Source organism: Artemia franciscana, chromosome 17 (genome assembly GCF_032884065.1).
Source record: "Artemia franciscana chromosome 17, ASM3288406v1, whole genome shotgun sequence".
In the NCBI taxonomy this organism is placed as follows: domain Eukaryota; kingdom Metazoa; phylum Arthropoda; class Branchiopoda; order Anostraca; family Artemiidae; genus Artemia; species Artemia franciscana.
This window is the reverse complement of record NC_088879.1, coordinates 5,730,010-5,744,261: the sequence shown is the minus strand read 5'-3', so window position 1 is coordinate 5,744,261 and position 14,252 is coordinate 5,730,010.

Sequence of the window (14,252 nt, the reverse complement as noted above, 5' to 3'; positions counted from 1 at the left end):
TAGCACAACTGAAGGTTCGAAAGAATCCGGGAAATTGCACTGAATTTTTTTTCTTCTTCGCGTGTTTTACGATTTGAGGTTTTACATGGGATTTTACTTATTTGAGGAAACGCTTTGCTTTTAATTGAAAAAAAAGAACGCAAATCCGGCCCTAGAGGTGTGAGAAAACCATTTAAAGCCTTTTCTTGTCAACTTTTAAAGTATATTTGCTAATTTTCTAGGAGGACACTAAAAGTGTCCCTTTTTCGCTGAATTTGCCACTTTAGTCCCAATACATTCGGCAGCCCTGAGTGAGAGCTTTGGCAATAATTTTAAAGTTTAAAGAACGTGCTCAATGCATATAGAACTGACGAATTGAGAAAAGTCGTCAAAGATAAAGGCTTAACTAGACCTTTTATTAGCCATATAGGCTTACAGAAAGGTATTGGTTGATAGTTTCACCCTTTATAAGGAAATGTTAAAACAAAAGAAAAAATATTGAAAACATAGGCCTACCTTATTTCTTGATGTTTTCAAATAGCCTACCATAGTGGCTTTTTTGGCAATATACCTCCCCCACTGATTTTCTGATGCAATAATCCCAGAATTTCGGCATTGAGATGAAAAATTGCTATGAAAACAATTCTTAATTCATAATATGTAGAAAAAACATAGCCTAAACACATTTTGAAGGCCCTTCCACTCTTTCCCTAATGTGCAGATATAAAGCAATAATTGTGATTTTTAGATTAACAGAGTGTTCAGATGACTCTGGAAGTATTCAGATGTTTCCATTGCAATTTTAATTCAAGGCTATCTGAATGCCCTGTTAATTGAAATATTCACCATTTTTTTTTCATTCCTTGATCTTTTCAGAGTTGATATAATTTACAGGTAGGCCTTTATGGGTTGAAATAAGTAAAACTGGTGTAAAAAATGGCAAAATTTATGAGAAATATTTAATTTAAGCTAAATAAATGTGATTGTCAATATATGCAAATTGTTTAATGTGGATATTCACTGGTGAATGTCCAAAATACATATTTTTTACTCAGTATTGCCAGTCAACAGTTATAAACTTAATGCAAGGTTTGACAATGACACATTAGGTTAGATTGTGTTTGGTTAGATGAAGTTAGGTCAGTTTGGTTAGTTTAATTTAGGCTTTTGACCCATTTCTGATATTTAGAGCCAAATTGAAGCTGGTCTAACTTAATATAACTTATACTAACATAACCTAACTTTAACTTTTGCCATCATAGCTAACATAAGACTGAAAAAGCTGACTCATAGTATTGGTAGACATTCAATTTGGTCAATGTTGATATTACCTGAACAGTTGTTTTGGGTCATGAAACTATTGTTAATAGATGCATTTTGACTTTTTGAACATCTTATCTCTCTTGCAAAACTACTGCAAATTCACTGTTATGGAGTTATTATATATTTGCACATTAGCAGGGGAGGGGCTAAAGCATAGCATATATTAAATACATGGTTAGTTTACATATTTAATATATGCTTTGCTTAAACCCCCCTCCCCCTAATGTGCAAATATATAGCCCAAATTTGTTTCTAAACTATTACAAATTTGCAATTTCAAATATCCAATCAATGAAAACAGAAATGATTGCAATTCTATATGTGTAAGTACCAGAATATTTGGGCTGGAATAACTCCATAATGATGAGTTTGTGGTAGTTTTACAAGAGAGAAAAGATGTTCCAAAAGTCAAAATGCATCTATTAACAATAGTTTCATGACCCAAAACAATTGTTCAGGTAATATCAATATTGAACTTCAAATTTAACTGTTGAAAACATCCATGACCTTGGTGTTGATTTTGATTCTAGTCTTAGGTTTGACAGGCATGTCTCTGAAGTTACTCATAAGGCAAACTATCAGCTATTATGTCTCAGATGCAATTTCTGTAAGTTTAATCTCTGTTCATTCATTGCCATTTATAAATCAACAGTTTGACCTGTACTTGAATACAATTCATCAGTATCATATCCATTGAATAAAAAAGACAGAGCAAGGGTTAAAAAATACAGCAAACAGCAACTTACCATATTTGAAACATTTGCTGTATGAAAATAGACTGCACAGAATAGGCTTGCCAAGTCTTCAATTCTGAAGGGATAGGGCAGAAAGTATTAACATGTTCTATATAATCAAAGGCATTAATAATAAAAGTACATCATAGTTTTTCACATTTAATGACACTAACAGTACCCATTGTCACTCACATAAATTGTACCCCTCACTTTCAAAAAGGAAAATAGGCCAACATTTATTTTACAGCAGGGTATGGAAGCCATAGAATGACCTTCCATTTGAAACATTTCTAACAGATGATATAAACAGATTAAAAAAAAAAAACTAGCAGAAACACATTTTCACAGTAAATCATTTTAAATCATTTATAGTATTATTTGTCAGTGTTTGTTGTAGTTGCTTTTTATCATAGATTTGGATGTGTGTATTATGTTGTCAGCATTGTCATAACTTCTTTTTATTATGATTAGTGCAACAAGCTTGAAAGCTTACCATATTTGGTAATGATAAATAAAATTAAATAAATAAATGAAGCTAATCCTAGCAGAGAAAAAGAATTTTGAGCATTCAAAAGTTACAGATAGCTTTATAATACCAGCTGGATTATATAAGATATTGTTTAAGCTTTCAACCGCCACAATGTCTACAATTGAAAAGGATAAAGTTTAACTGGCTGCAAAGTCAATTTTGTCCCTTCTTTCAATATTATTTTCAAGTTGCTGTTTTCAATGCTGAGGAACAGCCTTTGATCAAGTGATTACTGATTGCATTCTTCTTTGAACATAATGTTTTAAAAGCTTTGATTGGCTGACAACTTCAGCGTTTAACTGATAGCAAAAAAACAAAACCAAAGTGTTGCCAGACAAAGGTTGCTGCAACACTTCACATTGCTCAGACAACGTAGGTCTTGTCTATTTTGTAGTGCACAATTTCTTCAATATTTTGATCATTGAAGGACTTCTTGTATCTGAGTGCAACATAAGTTTTTGAAAGTTTAAATTGTATCTGTTGCATAGCACAGTTAACAGACAGTATTTGAGCTACTCCAGAGTGGATTGTAGCTAGTCTTTTAGGGTTTGGTGTCAATCTTGAGGGCCTTGTTGCTAAAATTTAACAATTTAAGATTTATCCCTGAGTGATTATGAGTTGAAAGAGGTGCAACATCAGTGGTGACAATTCAGAGAGGCGGGCACTTGCCCTCTCAAGATCCCCCTTCATTTTGAAAAATACCCTTTATTTGTATTTTCATTGGAATTTTTTTTGCTCCATTCTCATTGAAAGAACAAAATATGTCACCCATTAAATTTTGAAATAATTGATCTCTCCCCCCTCTTACTCCTGTAAATTGATGCCTCTATGCAACGTGTCTATATATGCCAAGTTTGGAGGAAGGGCTTTTGATGTGGGTATGTGCATTAAGTACAACAGATTAAAAATCTGTGCATTAACAGGATTTCAACACAGTGTGCTATGTCCACCATTTGTAAAATACATACTGGAAATTTAATTTGTATTTTTTCATTGGGCCAGTTAATTTGGAAAAAATAGAAAAAAATGAAGTATTTTTAACTTATGAATGGGTGATGGGATCTTAATGAAATTTGATGTTTGGTATGATATTGTGTCCCAGAGCTCTTATTTTAAATCCCGACCGGATCTGATGACATTGGGGGCAGTTGGAGGGGGGGAACCTAAAATCTTGGAAAACACTTAGAGTGGAGGGATTGGGATGAAACTTGATGGGAAAAATAAGCACAAGTCCCAGATACATGATTGGCATAATCGGAACGGATCCGCTCTCTTTAGGGTAGTTGGGGGGGGGGGGGGGTAATTCTGAAAAATTAGAAAAAATGAGGTATTTTTAACTTACGAATGGGTGATTGGATCTCAATGAAATTTGATGTTTAGAAGGATATTGTGTCTTAGAGCTCTTATTTTAAATTTCGACGGGATCTGGTGACATTGGGGGGGAGTTGAGAGGGGGAAACCTAAAACTTGGAAGACACTTAGAGTGAAGGGATTGGGATGAAACTTGATGGGAAAAATAAACACAAGTGCTAGATACATGATTGACATAAACAGAACGGATCCGCTCTCTTTGGGATAGTTGGGGGGGGTTATTTCTGAAAAATTAGAAAAAATGAGGTATTTTTAACTTACAAACGGGTTGTTGGATCTCAATGACATTTTAGATATTTATTTTAGATTTATTTTAGATCATTTTAGATATTTGATATTTAGAAGGATATCGCGTCTCAAAGCTCTTATTTTAAATCCTGACTGGATCTGGTGACGTTGGGGGAAGTTTGGGGTGGGGGAATCTAAAATCATGGTAAACGCTTAGATTGGAGGGATTGGGATGAAACTTAGTGGGAAAAATAAGCAGAAGTCTTACATACGCGATTTACATAATTGGAACGGATCCGATCTGTTGGGGGGGGGGGTTAATTCTGAAAAATAAGAAAAAATGACATATTTTGAACTTACGAAGGAGTGATTGGATCTTCATGAAACTTCATATTTAGAAGGACCTTGTAACCCAGATCTCTTATTTTAAATCTCAACCGGATCAAGCGTAATTGGGGGGGGGCAGTTGGGGGGGGGGGACGGAAATTTTAGAAATTACTTAAAGCGGTGAGATCAGGATGAAACTGGATGGGAAGAATAAAAACCTGTCTACGATACGTGACTGACATAACCGGACCGGATCTGCTCTCTTTGGTGGAATTGGAGGGGGGTAATTTTGAAAATTGAGGTATTTGTAACTTATGAAAGGGTGACCAGATCTTAATGAAATTTGATATTTAGAAGGATCTTGTGCTTTAAAGTTCTTATTTAAATTCCGTCCAGATCCTGTGACGTTGGGGGGAGTTGGAGGGGGAAACCGGAATTCTTGGAAAATGTGAAAACTGGGGTATTTTTATCTTACGAATATATGATTGGATCTTAATGAAATTTGATTTTTAGAAAGAATTCATGTCTCAGAGCTCTTATTTCAAATCCTGACCAGATCGTTTGACATTGGGGGGAGTTGGAGGGGGAAATTTTGGAAAAACACTTTGAGTGTAGGAATCAGGACGAATCTTGGTGGATAGAATAAACAAATGTCCTTGATACGTGATTGACAGAATCGTACCGGATTCGCTCTCTTTGGGGGAGTTGGGGGGAGGGGTTCAGTGATTTGGCGAGTTTGGTGCTTCTGGACGTGCTAGGACGATGAAAATTGATAGGCATGTCAGGGAGCTGCACAATTTGACTTGATAAAGTCGTTTTCCCAGATTCGACCATCTGGGGGGCTAAAGGGAGAGGAAAAATTAGAAAAAATTAGGTATTTATAACTTACGAGTGGGTGATCGGATCTTAATGAATTTTGATATTTAGAAGGACATCGTGACTCAGAGCTCTTATTTTAAATCCTGACTGGCATTAAGCCTCTTATTTTCCTTTTTAAATCAATCTATTCATTCATAGAATTTTGTTAGAGCTCATACCATATGATCTCTTGGCTTTTGGCTCTTAAGTGCCATACGAGCTCTTAGCTCTTGTTTTATAGCCAGTTGTCTTTCAAAACATTTAAACATGGTTACTTGCTACTTAGTTTAAATACTCTTATCAAATGTAAATTTGTATAGAGTGATATTTAAACTTAAAAAAAAAACAATAGAAACTGTAATTCCACCTTATATGCTAAAGTTCCCTCACTGAAAGTATTTTTGAGTGCAATATATTGTGCTGAGAATTGTACGCTTTTTAATAGCCAGTTGTCTTTCAAAACATTTAAACGTGGTAACTTGCTAGTTACTTGCTACTTAGTTTAAATACTCTTATCAAATGTAAATTTGTATAGAGTGATATTTAAACTTAAAAAAAAACAACTATAGAAACTATAATTCCACTTTGTATGCTTAAGTTCCCTTACTGAAAGTATTTTTGAGTGCAATATATTGTGCTGAGAATTGTACGCTTTTTAATAGCCAGTTGTCTTTCAAAACATTTAAATATGGTAACTTGCTAGTTACTTGCTACTTAGTTTAAATACTCTTATCAAATGTAAATTTGTATAAAGTGATATTTAAACTTTAAAAAAAAAAACTATAGAAACTATAATTCCACTTTGTATGCTTAAGTTCCCTTACTGAAAGTATTTTTGAGTGCAATATATTGTGCTGAGAATTGTACGCTTTTTAATAGCCAGTTGTCTTTCAAAACATTTAAACATGGTAACTTGCTAGTTACTTGCTACTTAGTTTAAATACTCTTATCAAATGTAAATTTGTATAGAGTGATATTTAAACTTTAAAAAAAAACTATAGAAACTATAATTCCACTTTGTATGCTTAAGTTCCCTTACTGAAAGTATTTTTGAGTGCAATATATTGTGCTGAGAATTGTACGCTTTTTAATAGCCAGTTGTCTTTCAAAACATTTAAACATGGTAACTTGCTAGTTACTTGCTTCTTAGTTTAAATACTCTTATCAAATGTAAATTTGTATAGAGTGATATTTAAACTTTAAAAAAAAACTATAGAAACTATAATTCCACTTTGTATGCTTAAGTTCCCTTACTGAAAGTATTTTTGAGTGCAATATATTGTGCTGAGAATTGTATGCTTTTTAATAGCCAGTTGTCTTTCAAAACATTTAAACATGGTAACTTGCTAGTTACTTGCTACTTAGTTTAAATACTCTTATCAAATGTAAATTTGTATAGAGTGATATTTAAACTTTAAAAAAAAACTATAGAAACTATAATTCCACTTTGTATGCTTAAGTTCCCTTACTGAAAGTATTTTTGAGTGCAATATATTGTGCTGAGAATTGTACGCTTTTTAATAGCCAGTTGTCTTTCAAAACATTTAAACATGGTAACTTGCTAGTTACTTGCTACTTAGTTTAAATACTCTTATCAAATGTAAATTTGTATAGAGTGATATTTAAACTTTAAAAAAAAAACTATAGAAACTATAATTCCACTTTGTATGCTTAAGTTCCCTTACTGAAAGTATTTTTGAGTGCAATATATTGTGCTGAGAATTGTACGCTTTTTAATAGCCAGTTGTCTTTCAAAACATTTAAACATGGTAACTTGCTAGTTACTTGCTACTTAGTTTAAATACTCTTATCAAATGTAAATTTGTATAGAGTGATATTTAAACTTTAAAGAAAAAAACTATAGAAACTATAATTCCACTTTGTATGCTTAAGTTCCCTTACTGAAAGTATTTTTGAGTGCAATATATTGTGCTGAGAATTGTACGCTTTTTAATAGCCAGTTGTCTTTCAAAACATTTAAACATGGTAACTTGCTAGTTACTTGCTACTTAGTTTAAATACTCTTATCAAATGTAAATTTGTATAGAGTGATATTTAAACTTAAAAAAAAAAAACTATAGAAACTATAATTCCACTTAGTATGCTTAAGTTCCCTTACTGAAAGTATTTTTGAGTGCAATATATTGTGCTGAGAATTGTACGCTTTTTAATAGCCAGTTGTCTTTCAAAACATTTAAACATGGTAACTTGTTAGTTACTTGCTACTCAGTTTAAATACTCTTATCAAATGTAAATTTGTATAGAGTGATATTTAAACTTAAAAAAAAACTATAGAAACTATAATTCCACTTTGTATGCTTAAGTTCCCTTACTGAAAATATTTTTTGTGAAATATATTGAGCTGAGAATTGTACATATTCTAATAACCAGTTGTCTTTCAAAACATTTAACTGAAAATATTGTTGTATAAAGAAAATGCTTATTAATTCCATTCCTGAAACATTGTTAAAAAATTATGCTCACATTACTCTTTTGTTAGAGCATTCCTTTTCAAAGTATGGGAGGGCGTGGGGGCCCAACTTTAGCATAAAGAACTTGGGTAAGAGGGTCTCCTTCAAAAACCTTCTGTGTTTTATTCTTGTTCATTTTTAATACTATATATGAGGTATCCAAAAACTGAGGGTGTTATTTCTCTTGACCCCCACTATTTACAGTATTTCTTAATTTTTGCATAATAATGTTTCAAGAAAAGGGGCTCATTTAGATATGTTTGCCTTTCAATAGTAGAATTTCTTAAGTAAGAGGCATCAAACACAGTATTGATTGAGAGTTTCTTGTGTTAACACCTTATTTTTGGATATCAACCTTTTAATAAAGTAAGGTTTCAACCTGTGTGATTTCTCCAGAGACATTTATTTTTAGATCGTTTTATCTACTTACTATTGACATTTTTGCTATTTAATATAAATTCCCTTGGGATAGAGTGATTTATTAACTATAGAGACTTGGACTAAAAGATTTAATTAACTTAGAGGATTGAACTCTTTGAACTTGACTTAAACTCTTTTTGCATAGCAACAGCATCTATTATGGGTCCAGAATATTGCGTCATCTAATCAAAAGAATACCCAGCAGAAAAGGTGGCGTGTAGGCTATTAAATGGAATAAACGGTCTCATTTTAGCTGTGGAAAAACTGAGTACTCAAATGCCTTGAAGAAGACATTTTTTGCTCAATTTGTGTGAAACAAATTCTTCAAAAACTATATCCCGATGAATTTTAAGTAAAAAATAACAGTCCAAAACAGCTAAATAACAATGAAAAGAACTATGATCAATTTAAAACGAATACTATTTTCCCAAATGAAAACGTGTTTACAAAACCATCAATGGCTCCTGGCAAACCATCAAGACTTATAGCTGCTGTAGAAAATATAACAGTGGAAAGAAAGCACTGCTCAGGTTCTGACCCAAGTTGTTTTACATAAGACAGAACAACAACATTCAGCCCTTGGTTTGATTGTCATCAGTGGTTACACTGCATGCATGCGACAAGCACTGTCATTGACGCATACATAGTTCTTGCTCTGCAAAAGCCCTTGGGATGATTCTTTCTTTTTACCTGTGAAAATTCCTTAAACCAGGGTAATAAGACCAGCTCAGGATGCCCCATACTTATGTATCTGTTCCAGTCAAGCCACTCGGACTGAACTTGAGTATTCTCTGTCCCTTCATAGAGATGAAGAGACTCGTACAACTGATCATACACCTTAGCAATGTGTTTACAGATTTCACATAAGTAGAGCCTGTAGAAAGGCAGAGAATTGCATGTTTGCTTGGATTTTCTTTTTAAAGGCTGCTGTCATGACGAGTGTTTTCTTCTGCCAAACAAATCTCTGTGTAAAAAGTTTGCTATGAATTTTGTCTCCTGAATTGTTATCTTATTGTGTATATCACTTTCCGCAGAAGCAGGAAGCTACGTTCCAAGACTGGAGCTCAAAAAACGGAGAGCTAAAAAATGCACCTCTGTTTATGCAGGGCTGCCAAAGACAGCCATATCTATCCCTCTTATGAGTTTGAATCTTATGCCGCCTGACTTAAATCAAACGCACGTCTCTTCTCCATCATACCAGCCCCTCCTCTTGAAACCCTGGAGAAACTGGTAAGAAGCAACATTAGCCAGTCTTCTCAGTATTTCCACTGTGGGGATTTCCCCCCTAAAATGAGAATTTTTTAAGTCTTTTAGGGGCGAGAGTTTTTTTTTAGGGATTTGGGGATTTTCTAGGGATTTTTCCTCTCCCATAGACTTTTAGGAAAATTTTTGGGGGTTTTCCTTTAATTTGTTCATCATCAACACATCGATTTAGACTGAATTGTTTCAATTCCCCAGCTCATAATGTTCTACTACCCGACCTTGAGAGCCAACCTGCTGAAGGACCAGTCACTAGAGTCCGACAAACAAAGAATAATTGTCGACAGTTAATGACTTACCCAGTCTTTATTACCAAGAGATATTGCAAATCATTTGTCCCTTATTTTATTCGGCATTTTAATAATATTACCTTGACAAATATTTAATGTTTGATGTAGTTTATTTCGGATATTTGCCAGTGAGTGTTTTTGAATATACCAACCATTTATGCACTTAATTATTCTGAAATATTAAATATAAACGGTCACAATTTCAACCGTGAAAATTGATTCTTTAGTTGTATTAATTTTTTATGACTCATTTTAATTTATTGACCTTGAAACAGCACTTGCTGTCTTATTTTTTTGTGTTGCTATTTATTTGTTTTTGTTTTTTTATCCTTGTTTTGTTTTTTTTTTGTGTCATGATATGCTCATTTTAGCTCCAACTGTTGCAAGCAATAAAACATATTTTATTAAGCTTAACATTTTATTTTAATACATTAATTGTAAAAATATAAAAATTGCCATTCCCTCAATAATAGGGGAGCTCTCATCCCCTCAACATCCATATTGAATACTTAATCCTATATTCAATCATGTATATGTTCTAGCGTGAGGAGAGGCCAGAGGTTAAATCTGCCCTCCATGTTAATTTGAAGTACTTTAGCCCTCAGGTATAATAATAATTCATTTCTGTAAACTATATACTTGTTTGAGGATGAAATGCTGCTGCATGCCAGCATTGCCTTTGTCAATCAGTGCCTACATAAATGCCATTTCAAAACTTAGAAGCTGACTGGTTATCTACAAATTTTCGATTGATAACATTTGGGCGAAAATTTTTGTTTTGCTGGAAATTGCTGGGAATTTCCTGGAACATGCCAGAAATTGCCTCATGGTGCAGTTTGATTCCATTTTTTACTTAAAATTTCATTGGATCTTTTATCTTTTGAATGAACACTCAGTGATAATCAAGAACCCATACCCAACCAACCAACCAAATCAACAACCAACAATCCATTTATATGGTTTAATACAATCACCAATGATAAAAAGATATGCATTTGAGCCGTTATTTTCCAAAGAATTTGATTTCTGTTTGGCATACAGCAGACCTAGGGTTCTGTGACATTTTGTGTTTCCTTGTAGAGTTTATTTTGCATATAGTAGATTTAGGGTTCTCTGACACATTACGTTTCCTTGTAGAGTTTCCATTGAGATCGCACCCATTCTGTGAGGGATTTAAGTCTTTACTCTAAAATTATGCAGATTTTTTTTACAGCAATAGCTTTGACGAGTCAATTCAAGATTAACGAGTTTCGCGTCTTACGAATCAAGTGTGGGTTGTCTCCCTCATCGAGGTATATTTTTGGGCCTTTCGACAATTCTGGACTAAATGGCTATCCCAGAATTTTGATCCCGTGCCTTGGGTGAAATGGGGGTACCTTGATGCAAAACAGGGTATCTGAAGGGGGGTGGGCTGGTTTTCGTAGATTTTAACGCCTAAAATAGCCACTATGGCTTCCCCAGGTTTGTGCAACCTTTAACCATTTCAATTTAAAATGGCCCTAAAATGTTATGGGGCGTTGAGGTGAGAGGTACCATGAGGCAAGATATATAAGGTTGTCGTTTGATGGGTTTTGGCATTTAAGTGAGGGCTAAAACTCAGAATTTCCGATAGAATAAGCCCTTCCTCGTCCATCTACAGTCATGTGTTCCATGTAGTGTAAGTAAAGTAAGTAAGTAAGACGGCACTAAACCCTTAATGTCCCAACCGGCGGTGCAGATCTCCGTAGAGGTGCCTCCGTGGGCGGTGCTGATCTCTTGGCTGAAGTATTTCAGCCAGGAAGTGCAATGAGGGGGGGGGGCAACCATTCTATGTAGTGACTATCGGAAGAAGAAATGACATAGGAGACACTTTGTTCTTAGAGGAGTCACGCTTATACATCTCCATATTTTTCTCAGTTCGTGATTTTACTTCATTAAAAGACAACCTAAGCACAAGCACAAACAAGACTAAGCACGAGTCCTAGATACATGATTGAAATAACAGGAACAGATCCGCTCTCATTGGGGTAGTTGGGGGGGTCAATTCTGAAAAATTAGAAGAAATGGCGTTTTTAACTCACGAACGGGTGATCGGATTTCAGTGAAATTTGATATTTAGAAGGATATCGTGTCTCAAAGCTCTTATTTTAAATCCCGAGTGGATCTGGTGACATTGAGGGGAGTTTATGGTGGGGGAACCTAAAATCATGGAAAACGCTTAGATTGGAGGGATCGGGATGAAACTTGGTGGGAAAAATAAGCAGAAGTCATAGATACGTGATTTACATAATTGGAACGGATCCGCTCTATTGGGGGGGGGGGTAATTCTGAAACTCAGATCTCTGATTTTTAAATGTCAACTGCATCCAGAGTCATTGGCGTGGGGGACCGGAAATCTTAGAAAATACTTAAAGGAGAGATATCAGGATGATACTGGATGGGAAGAATAAAAACCTGTCTAAGATAAGTGACTGGAAATGTTGAAAATCTTGGAAAACACTTGGAGTGGAAGAATCGGTATGAAGCTTGGTGGATAGAATAAGCAAATGTCCCTTGATACGTGATTGACGGAACCGTACCAGATTTGCTCTCTTTGGGGGAGTTGGAGGGAGGGGTTCAGGGATTTGGCGAGTTTGGTGCTTCTGGACGTGCTAGGACGATGAAAATTGGTAGGCGTGTCAGGGAGCTGCACAAATTGACTTGATAAAGTCGTTTTCCCATATTTGACCATCTGGGGGGGGGGGCTAAAGGGAGAGGAAAAATTAGAAAAATTAGGCATTTTTAACTTATGAGTGGGTGATCGGATCTTAATGAATTTTGATATTTAGAATGACATCGTGACTCAGAGCTCTTATTTCAAATCCTGACTGGCATTAAGCCTCTGATTTTCCTTTTAAATCAATCTATTCATTCTTAGAATTTTGTTACAGCTCATACCATATGAGCTCTTGACTCTTAGCTCTTCTTGCCTTGTCATAAGTGCCATATGAGCTCCCGTTTTAGTGAATCTGACCATCTTAGGATGAAGCGTGTTTTCTTCAAATTTGCTAAGTTTCTGTAGCGAGTTCCTCCGTGGACCCGCAACTCTTATTTGATGAAAAAATATAGCTTGTCTGTCCCGTGTGCTAAGTTAGCTGAGTTGAATGTACACATACACAACAAGCAAACCGGCCATGAATGGTAAAATGTGTTCTTTGACGTGGAATTATTTTTGTTTGTATTTTAGAATGTAATTACGATATGTTGTTTCTTTCTTTTTTCTAATGTACTCCATCACTTCATTATTTTGTATTATGGGTTATAAATACATATATACATACATTTGATGGTTCAAAAAGTTTTCAATTCCAAAGAACAATACCCTAATTCCCACTGATGCGATCAAACAGTTCGTGGTAACGAACTGTAGTAAGGAGCGACCCGGCTCAATAGTAACCAAAACTCTAAACAATGGAATTTTGATGCCAATAGCTACATCAAAAGAATTGCATTTTAATGCTGATTTTAAATATGTAAATTTCATCAAGATTAGTCCTACCCGTCAAAAGTAACGAGCCTGAGAAAATTTGCCTCATTTTAGGAAATAGGAGGAAATACCCCCTGAAAGTCATACGATCTTAACGAAAATCACACCATCAGATTCAGCGTATGAGAGAACCCTTTTGTAGAAGTTTCAAGCCCCTATCTATAAAAATGTGGAATTTTGTATTTTTTGCCAGAAGTGTTTATTTGTTTTTTTTTTTTTTTTTCCCAGGGGTGATCGTATCGACTCAGTGGTCCTAGAATGTCGCGAAAGGTCTCATTCTAACGGAAATTAAAAGTTCCAGTGCCCTTTTTAAGTGACCAAAAAAATTGGAGGGCACCTAGGCCCCCTCCCACGCTCATTTTTTCCCCAAAGTCACCGGATAAAAATTCCGAGATAGCCAGTTTATTCACCATAGTTGAAAAACCTAATAACTATGTCTTTGGGGACGACTTACTCCCCCGCAGTCCCCGTGGGAGGGGCTGCAAGTTACAAACTTTGACCTGTGTTTACACGTAGTAATGGTTACTGGGAAGTGTACAGACGTTTTCGGGGGGATTTTTTTGGTTTGAGGGGAGAGTTGAGGGGGTAGGGGGTTACTTGGGAGGATCTTTCCATGGAGGAACTTCTCATGGGGGAAGAGACTTTCAATGGAGGGGGCGCAGAATTTTCTAGCATTATTTAAAAAAACAATGAAAAAATAAATATGAAAAGTTTTTTGTACTGAAAGTGAGGAGCAGCATTAATTCTTAAAACGAACAGAAATTTTATACGCATATGAGGGGTTTACCTCCTCGTAATACCTCGCTCTTTACGCTAAATTATTTTTAGTAATTTCAACTATTTATTCTACGTCCTTTGTGATTCAGGGGTCATTCTTAAGGAATTGGGACAAAATTTAAGCTTTAGTGTAAAGAGCAAGATATCGAAGAGGGGTGAGCTCCCTCATATACGCAATAG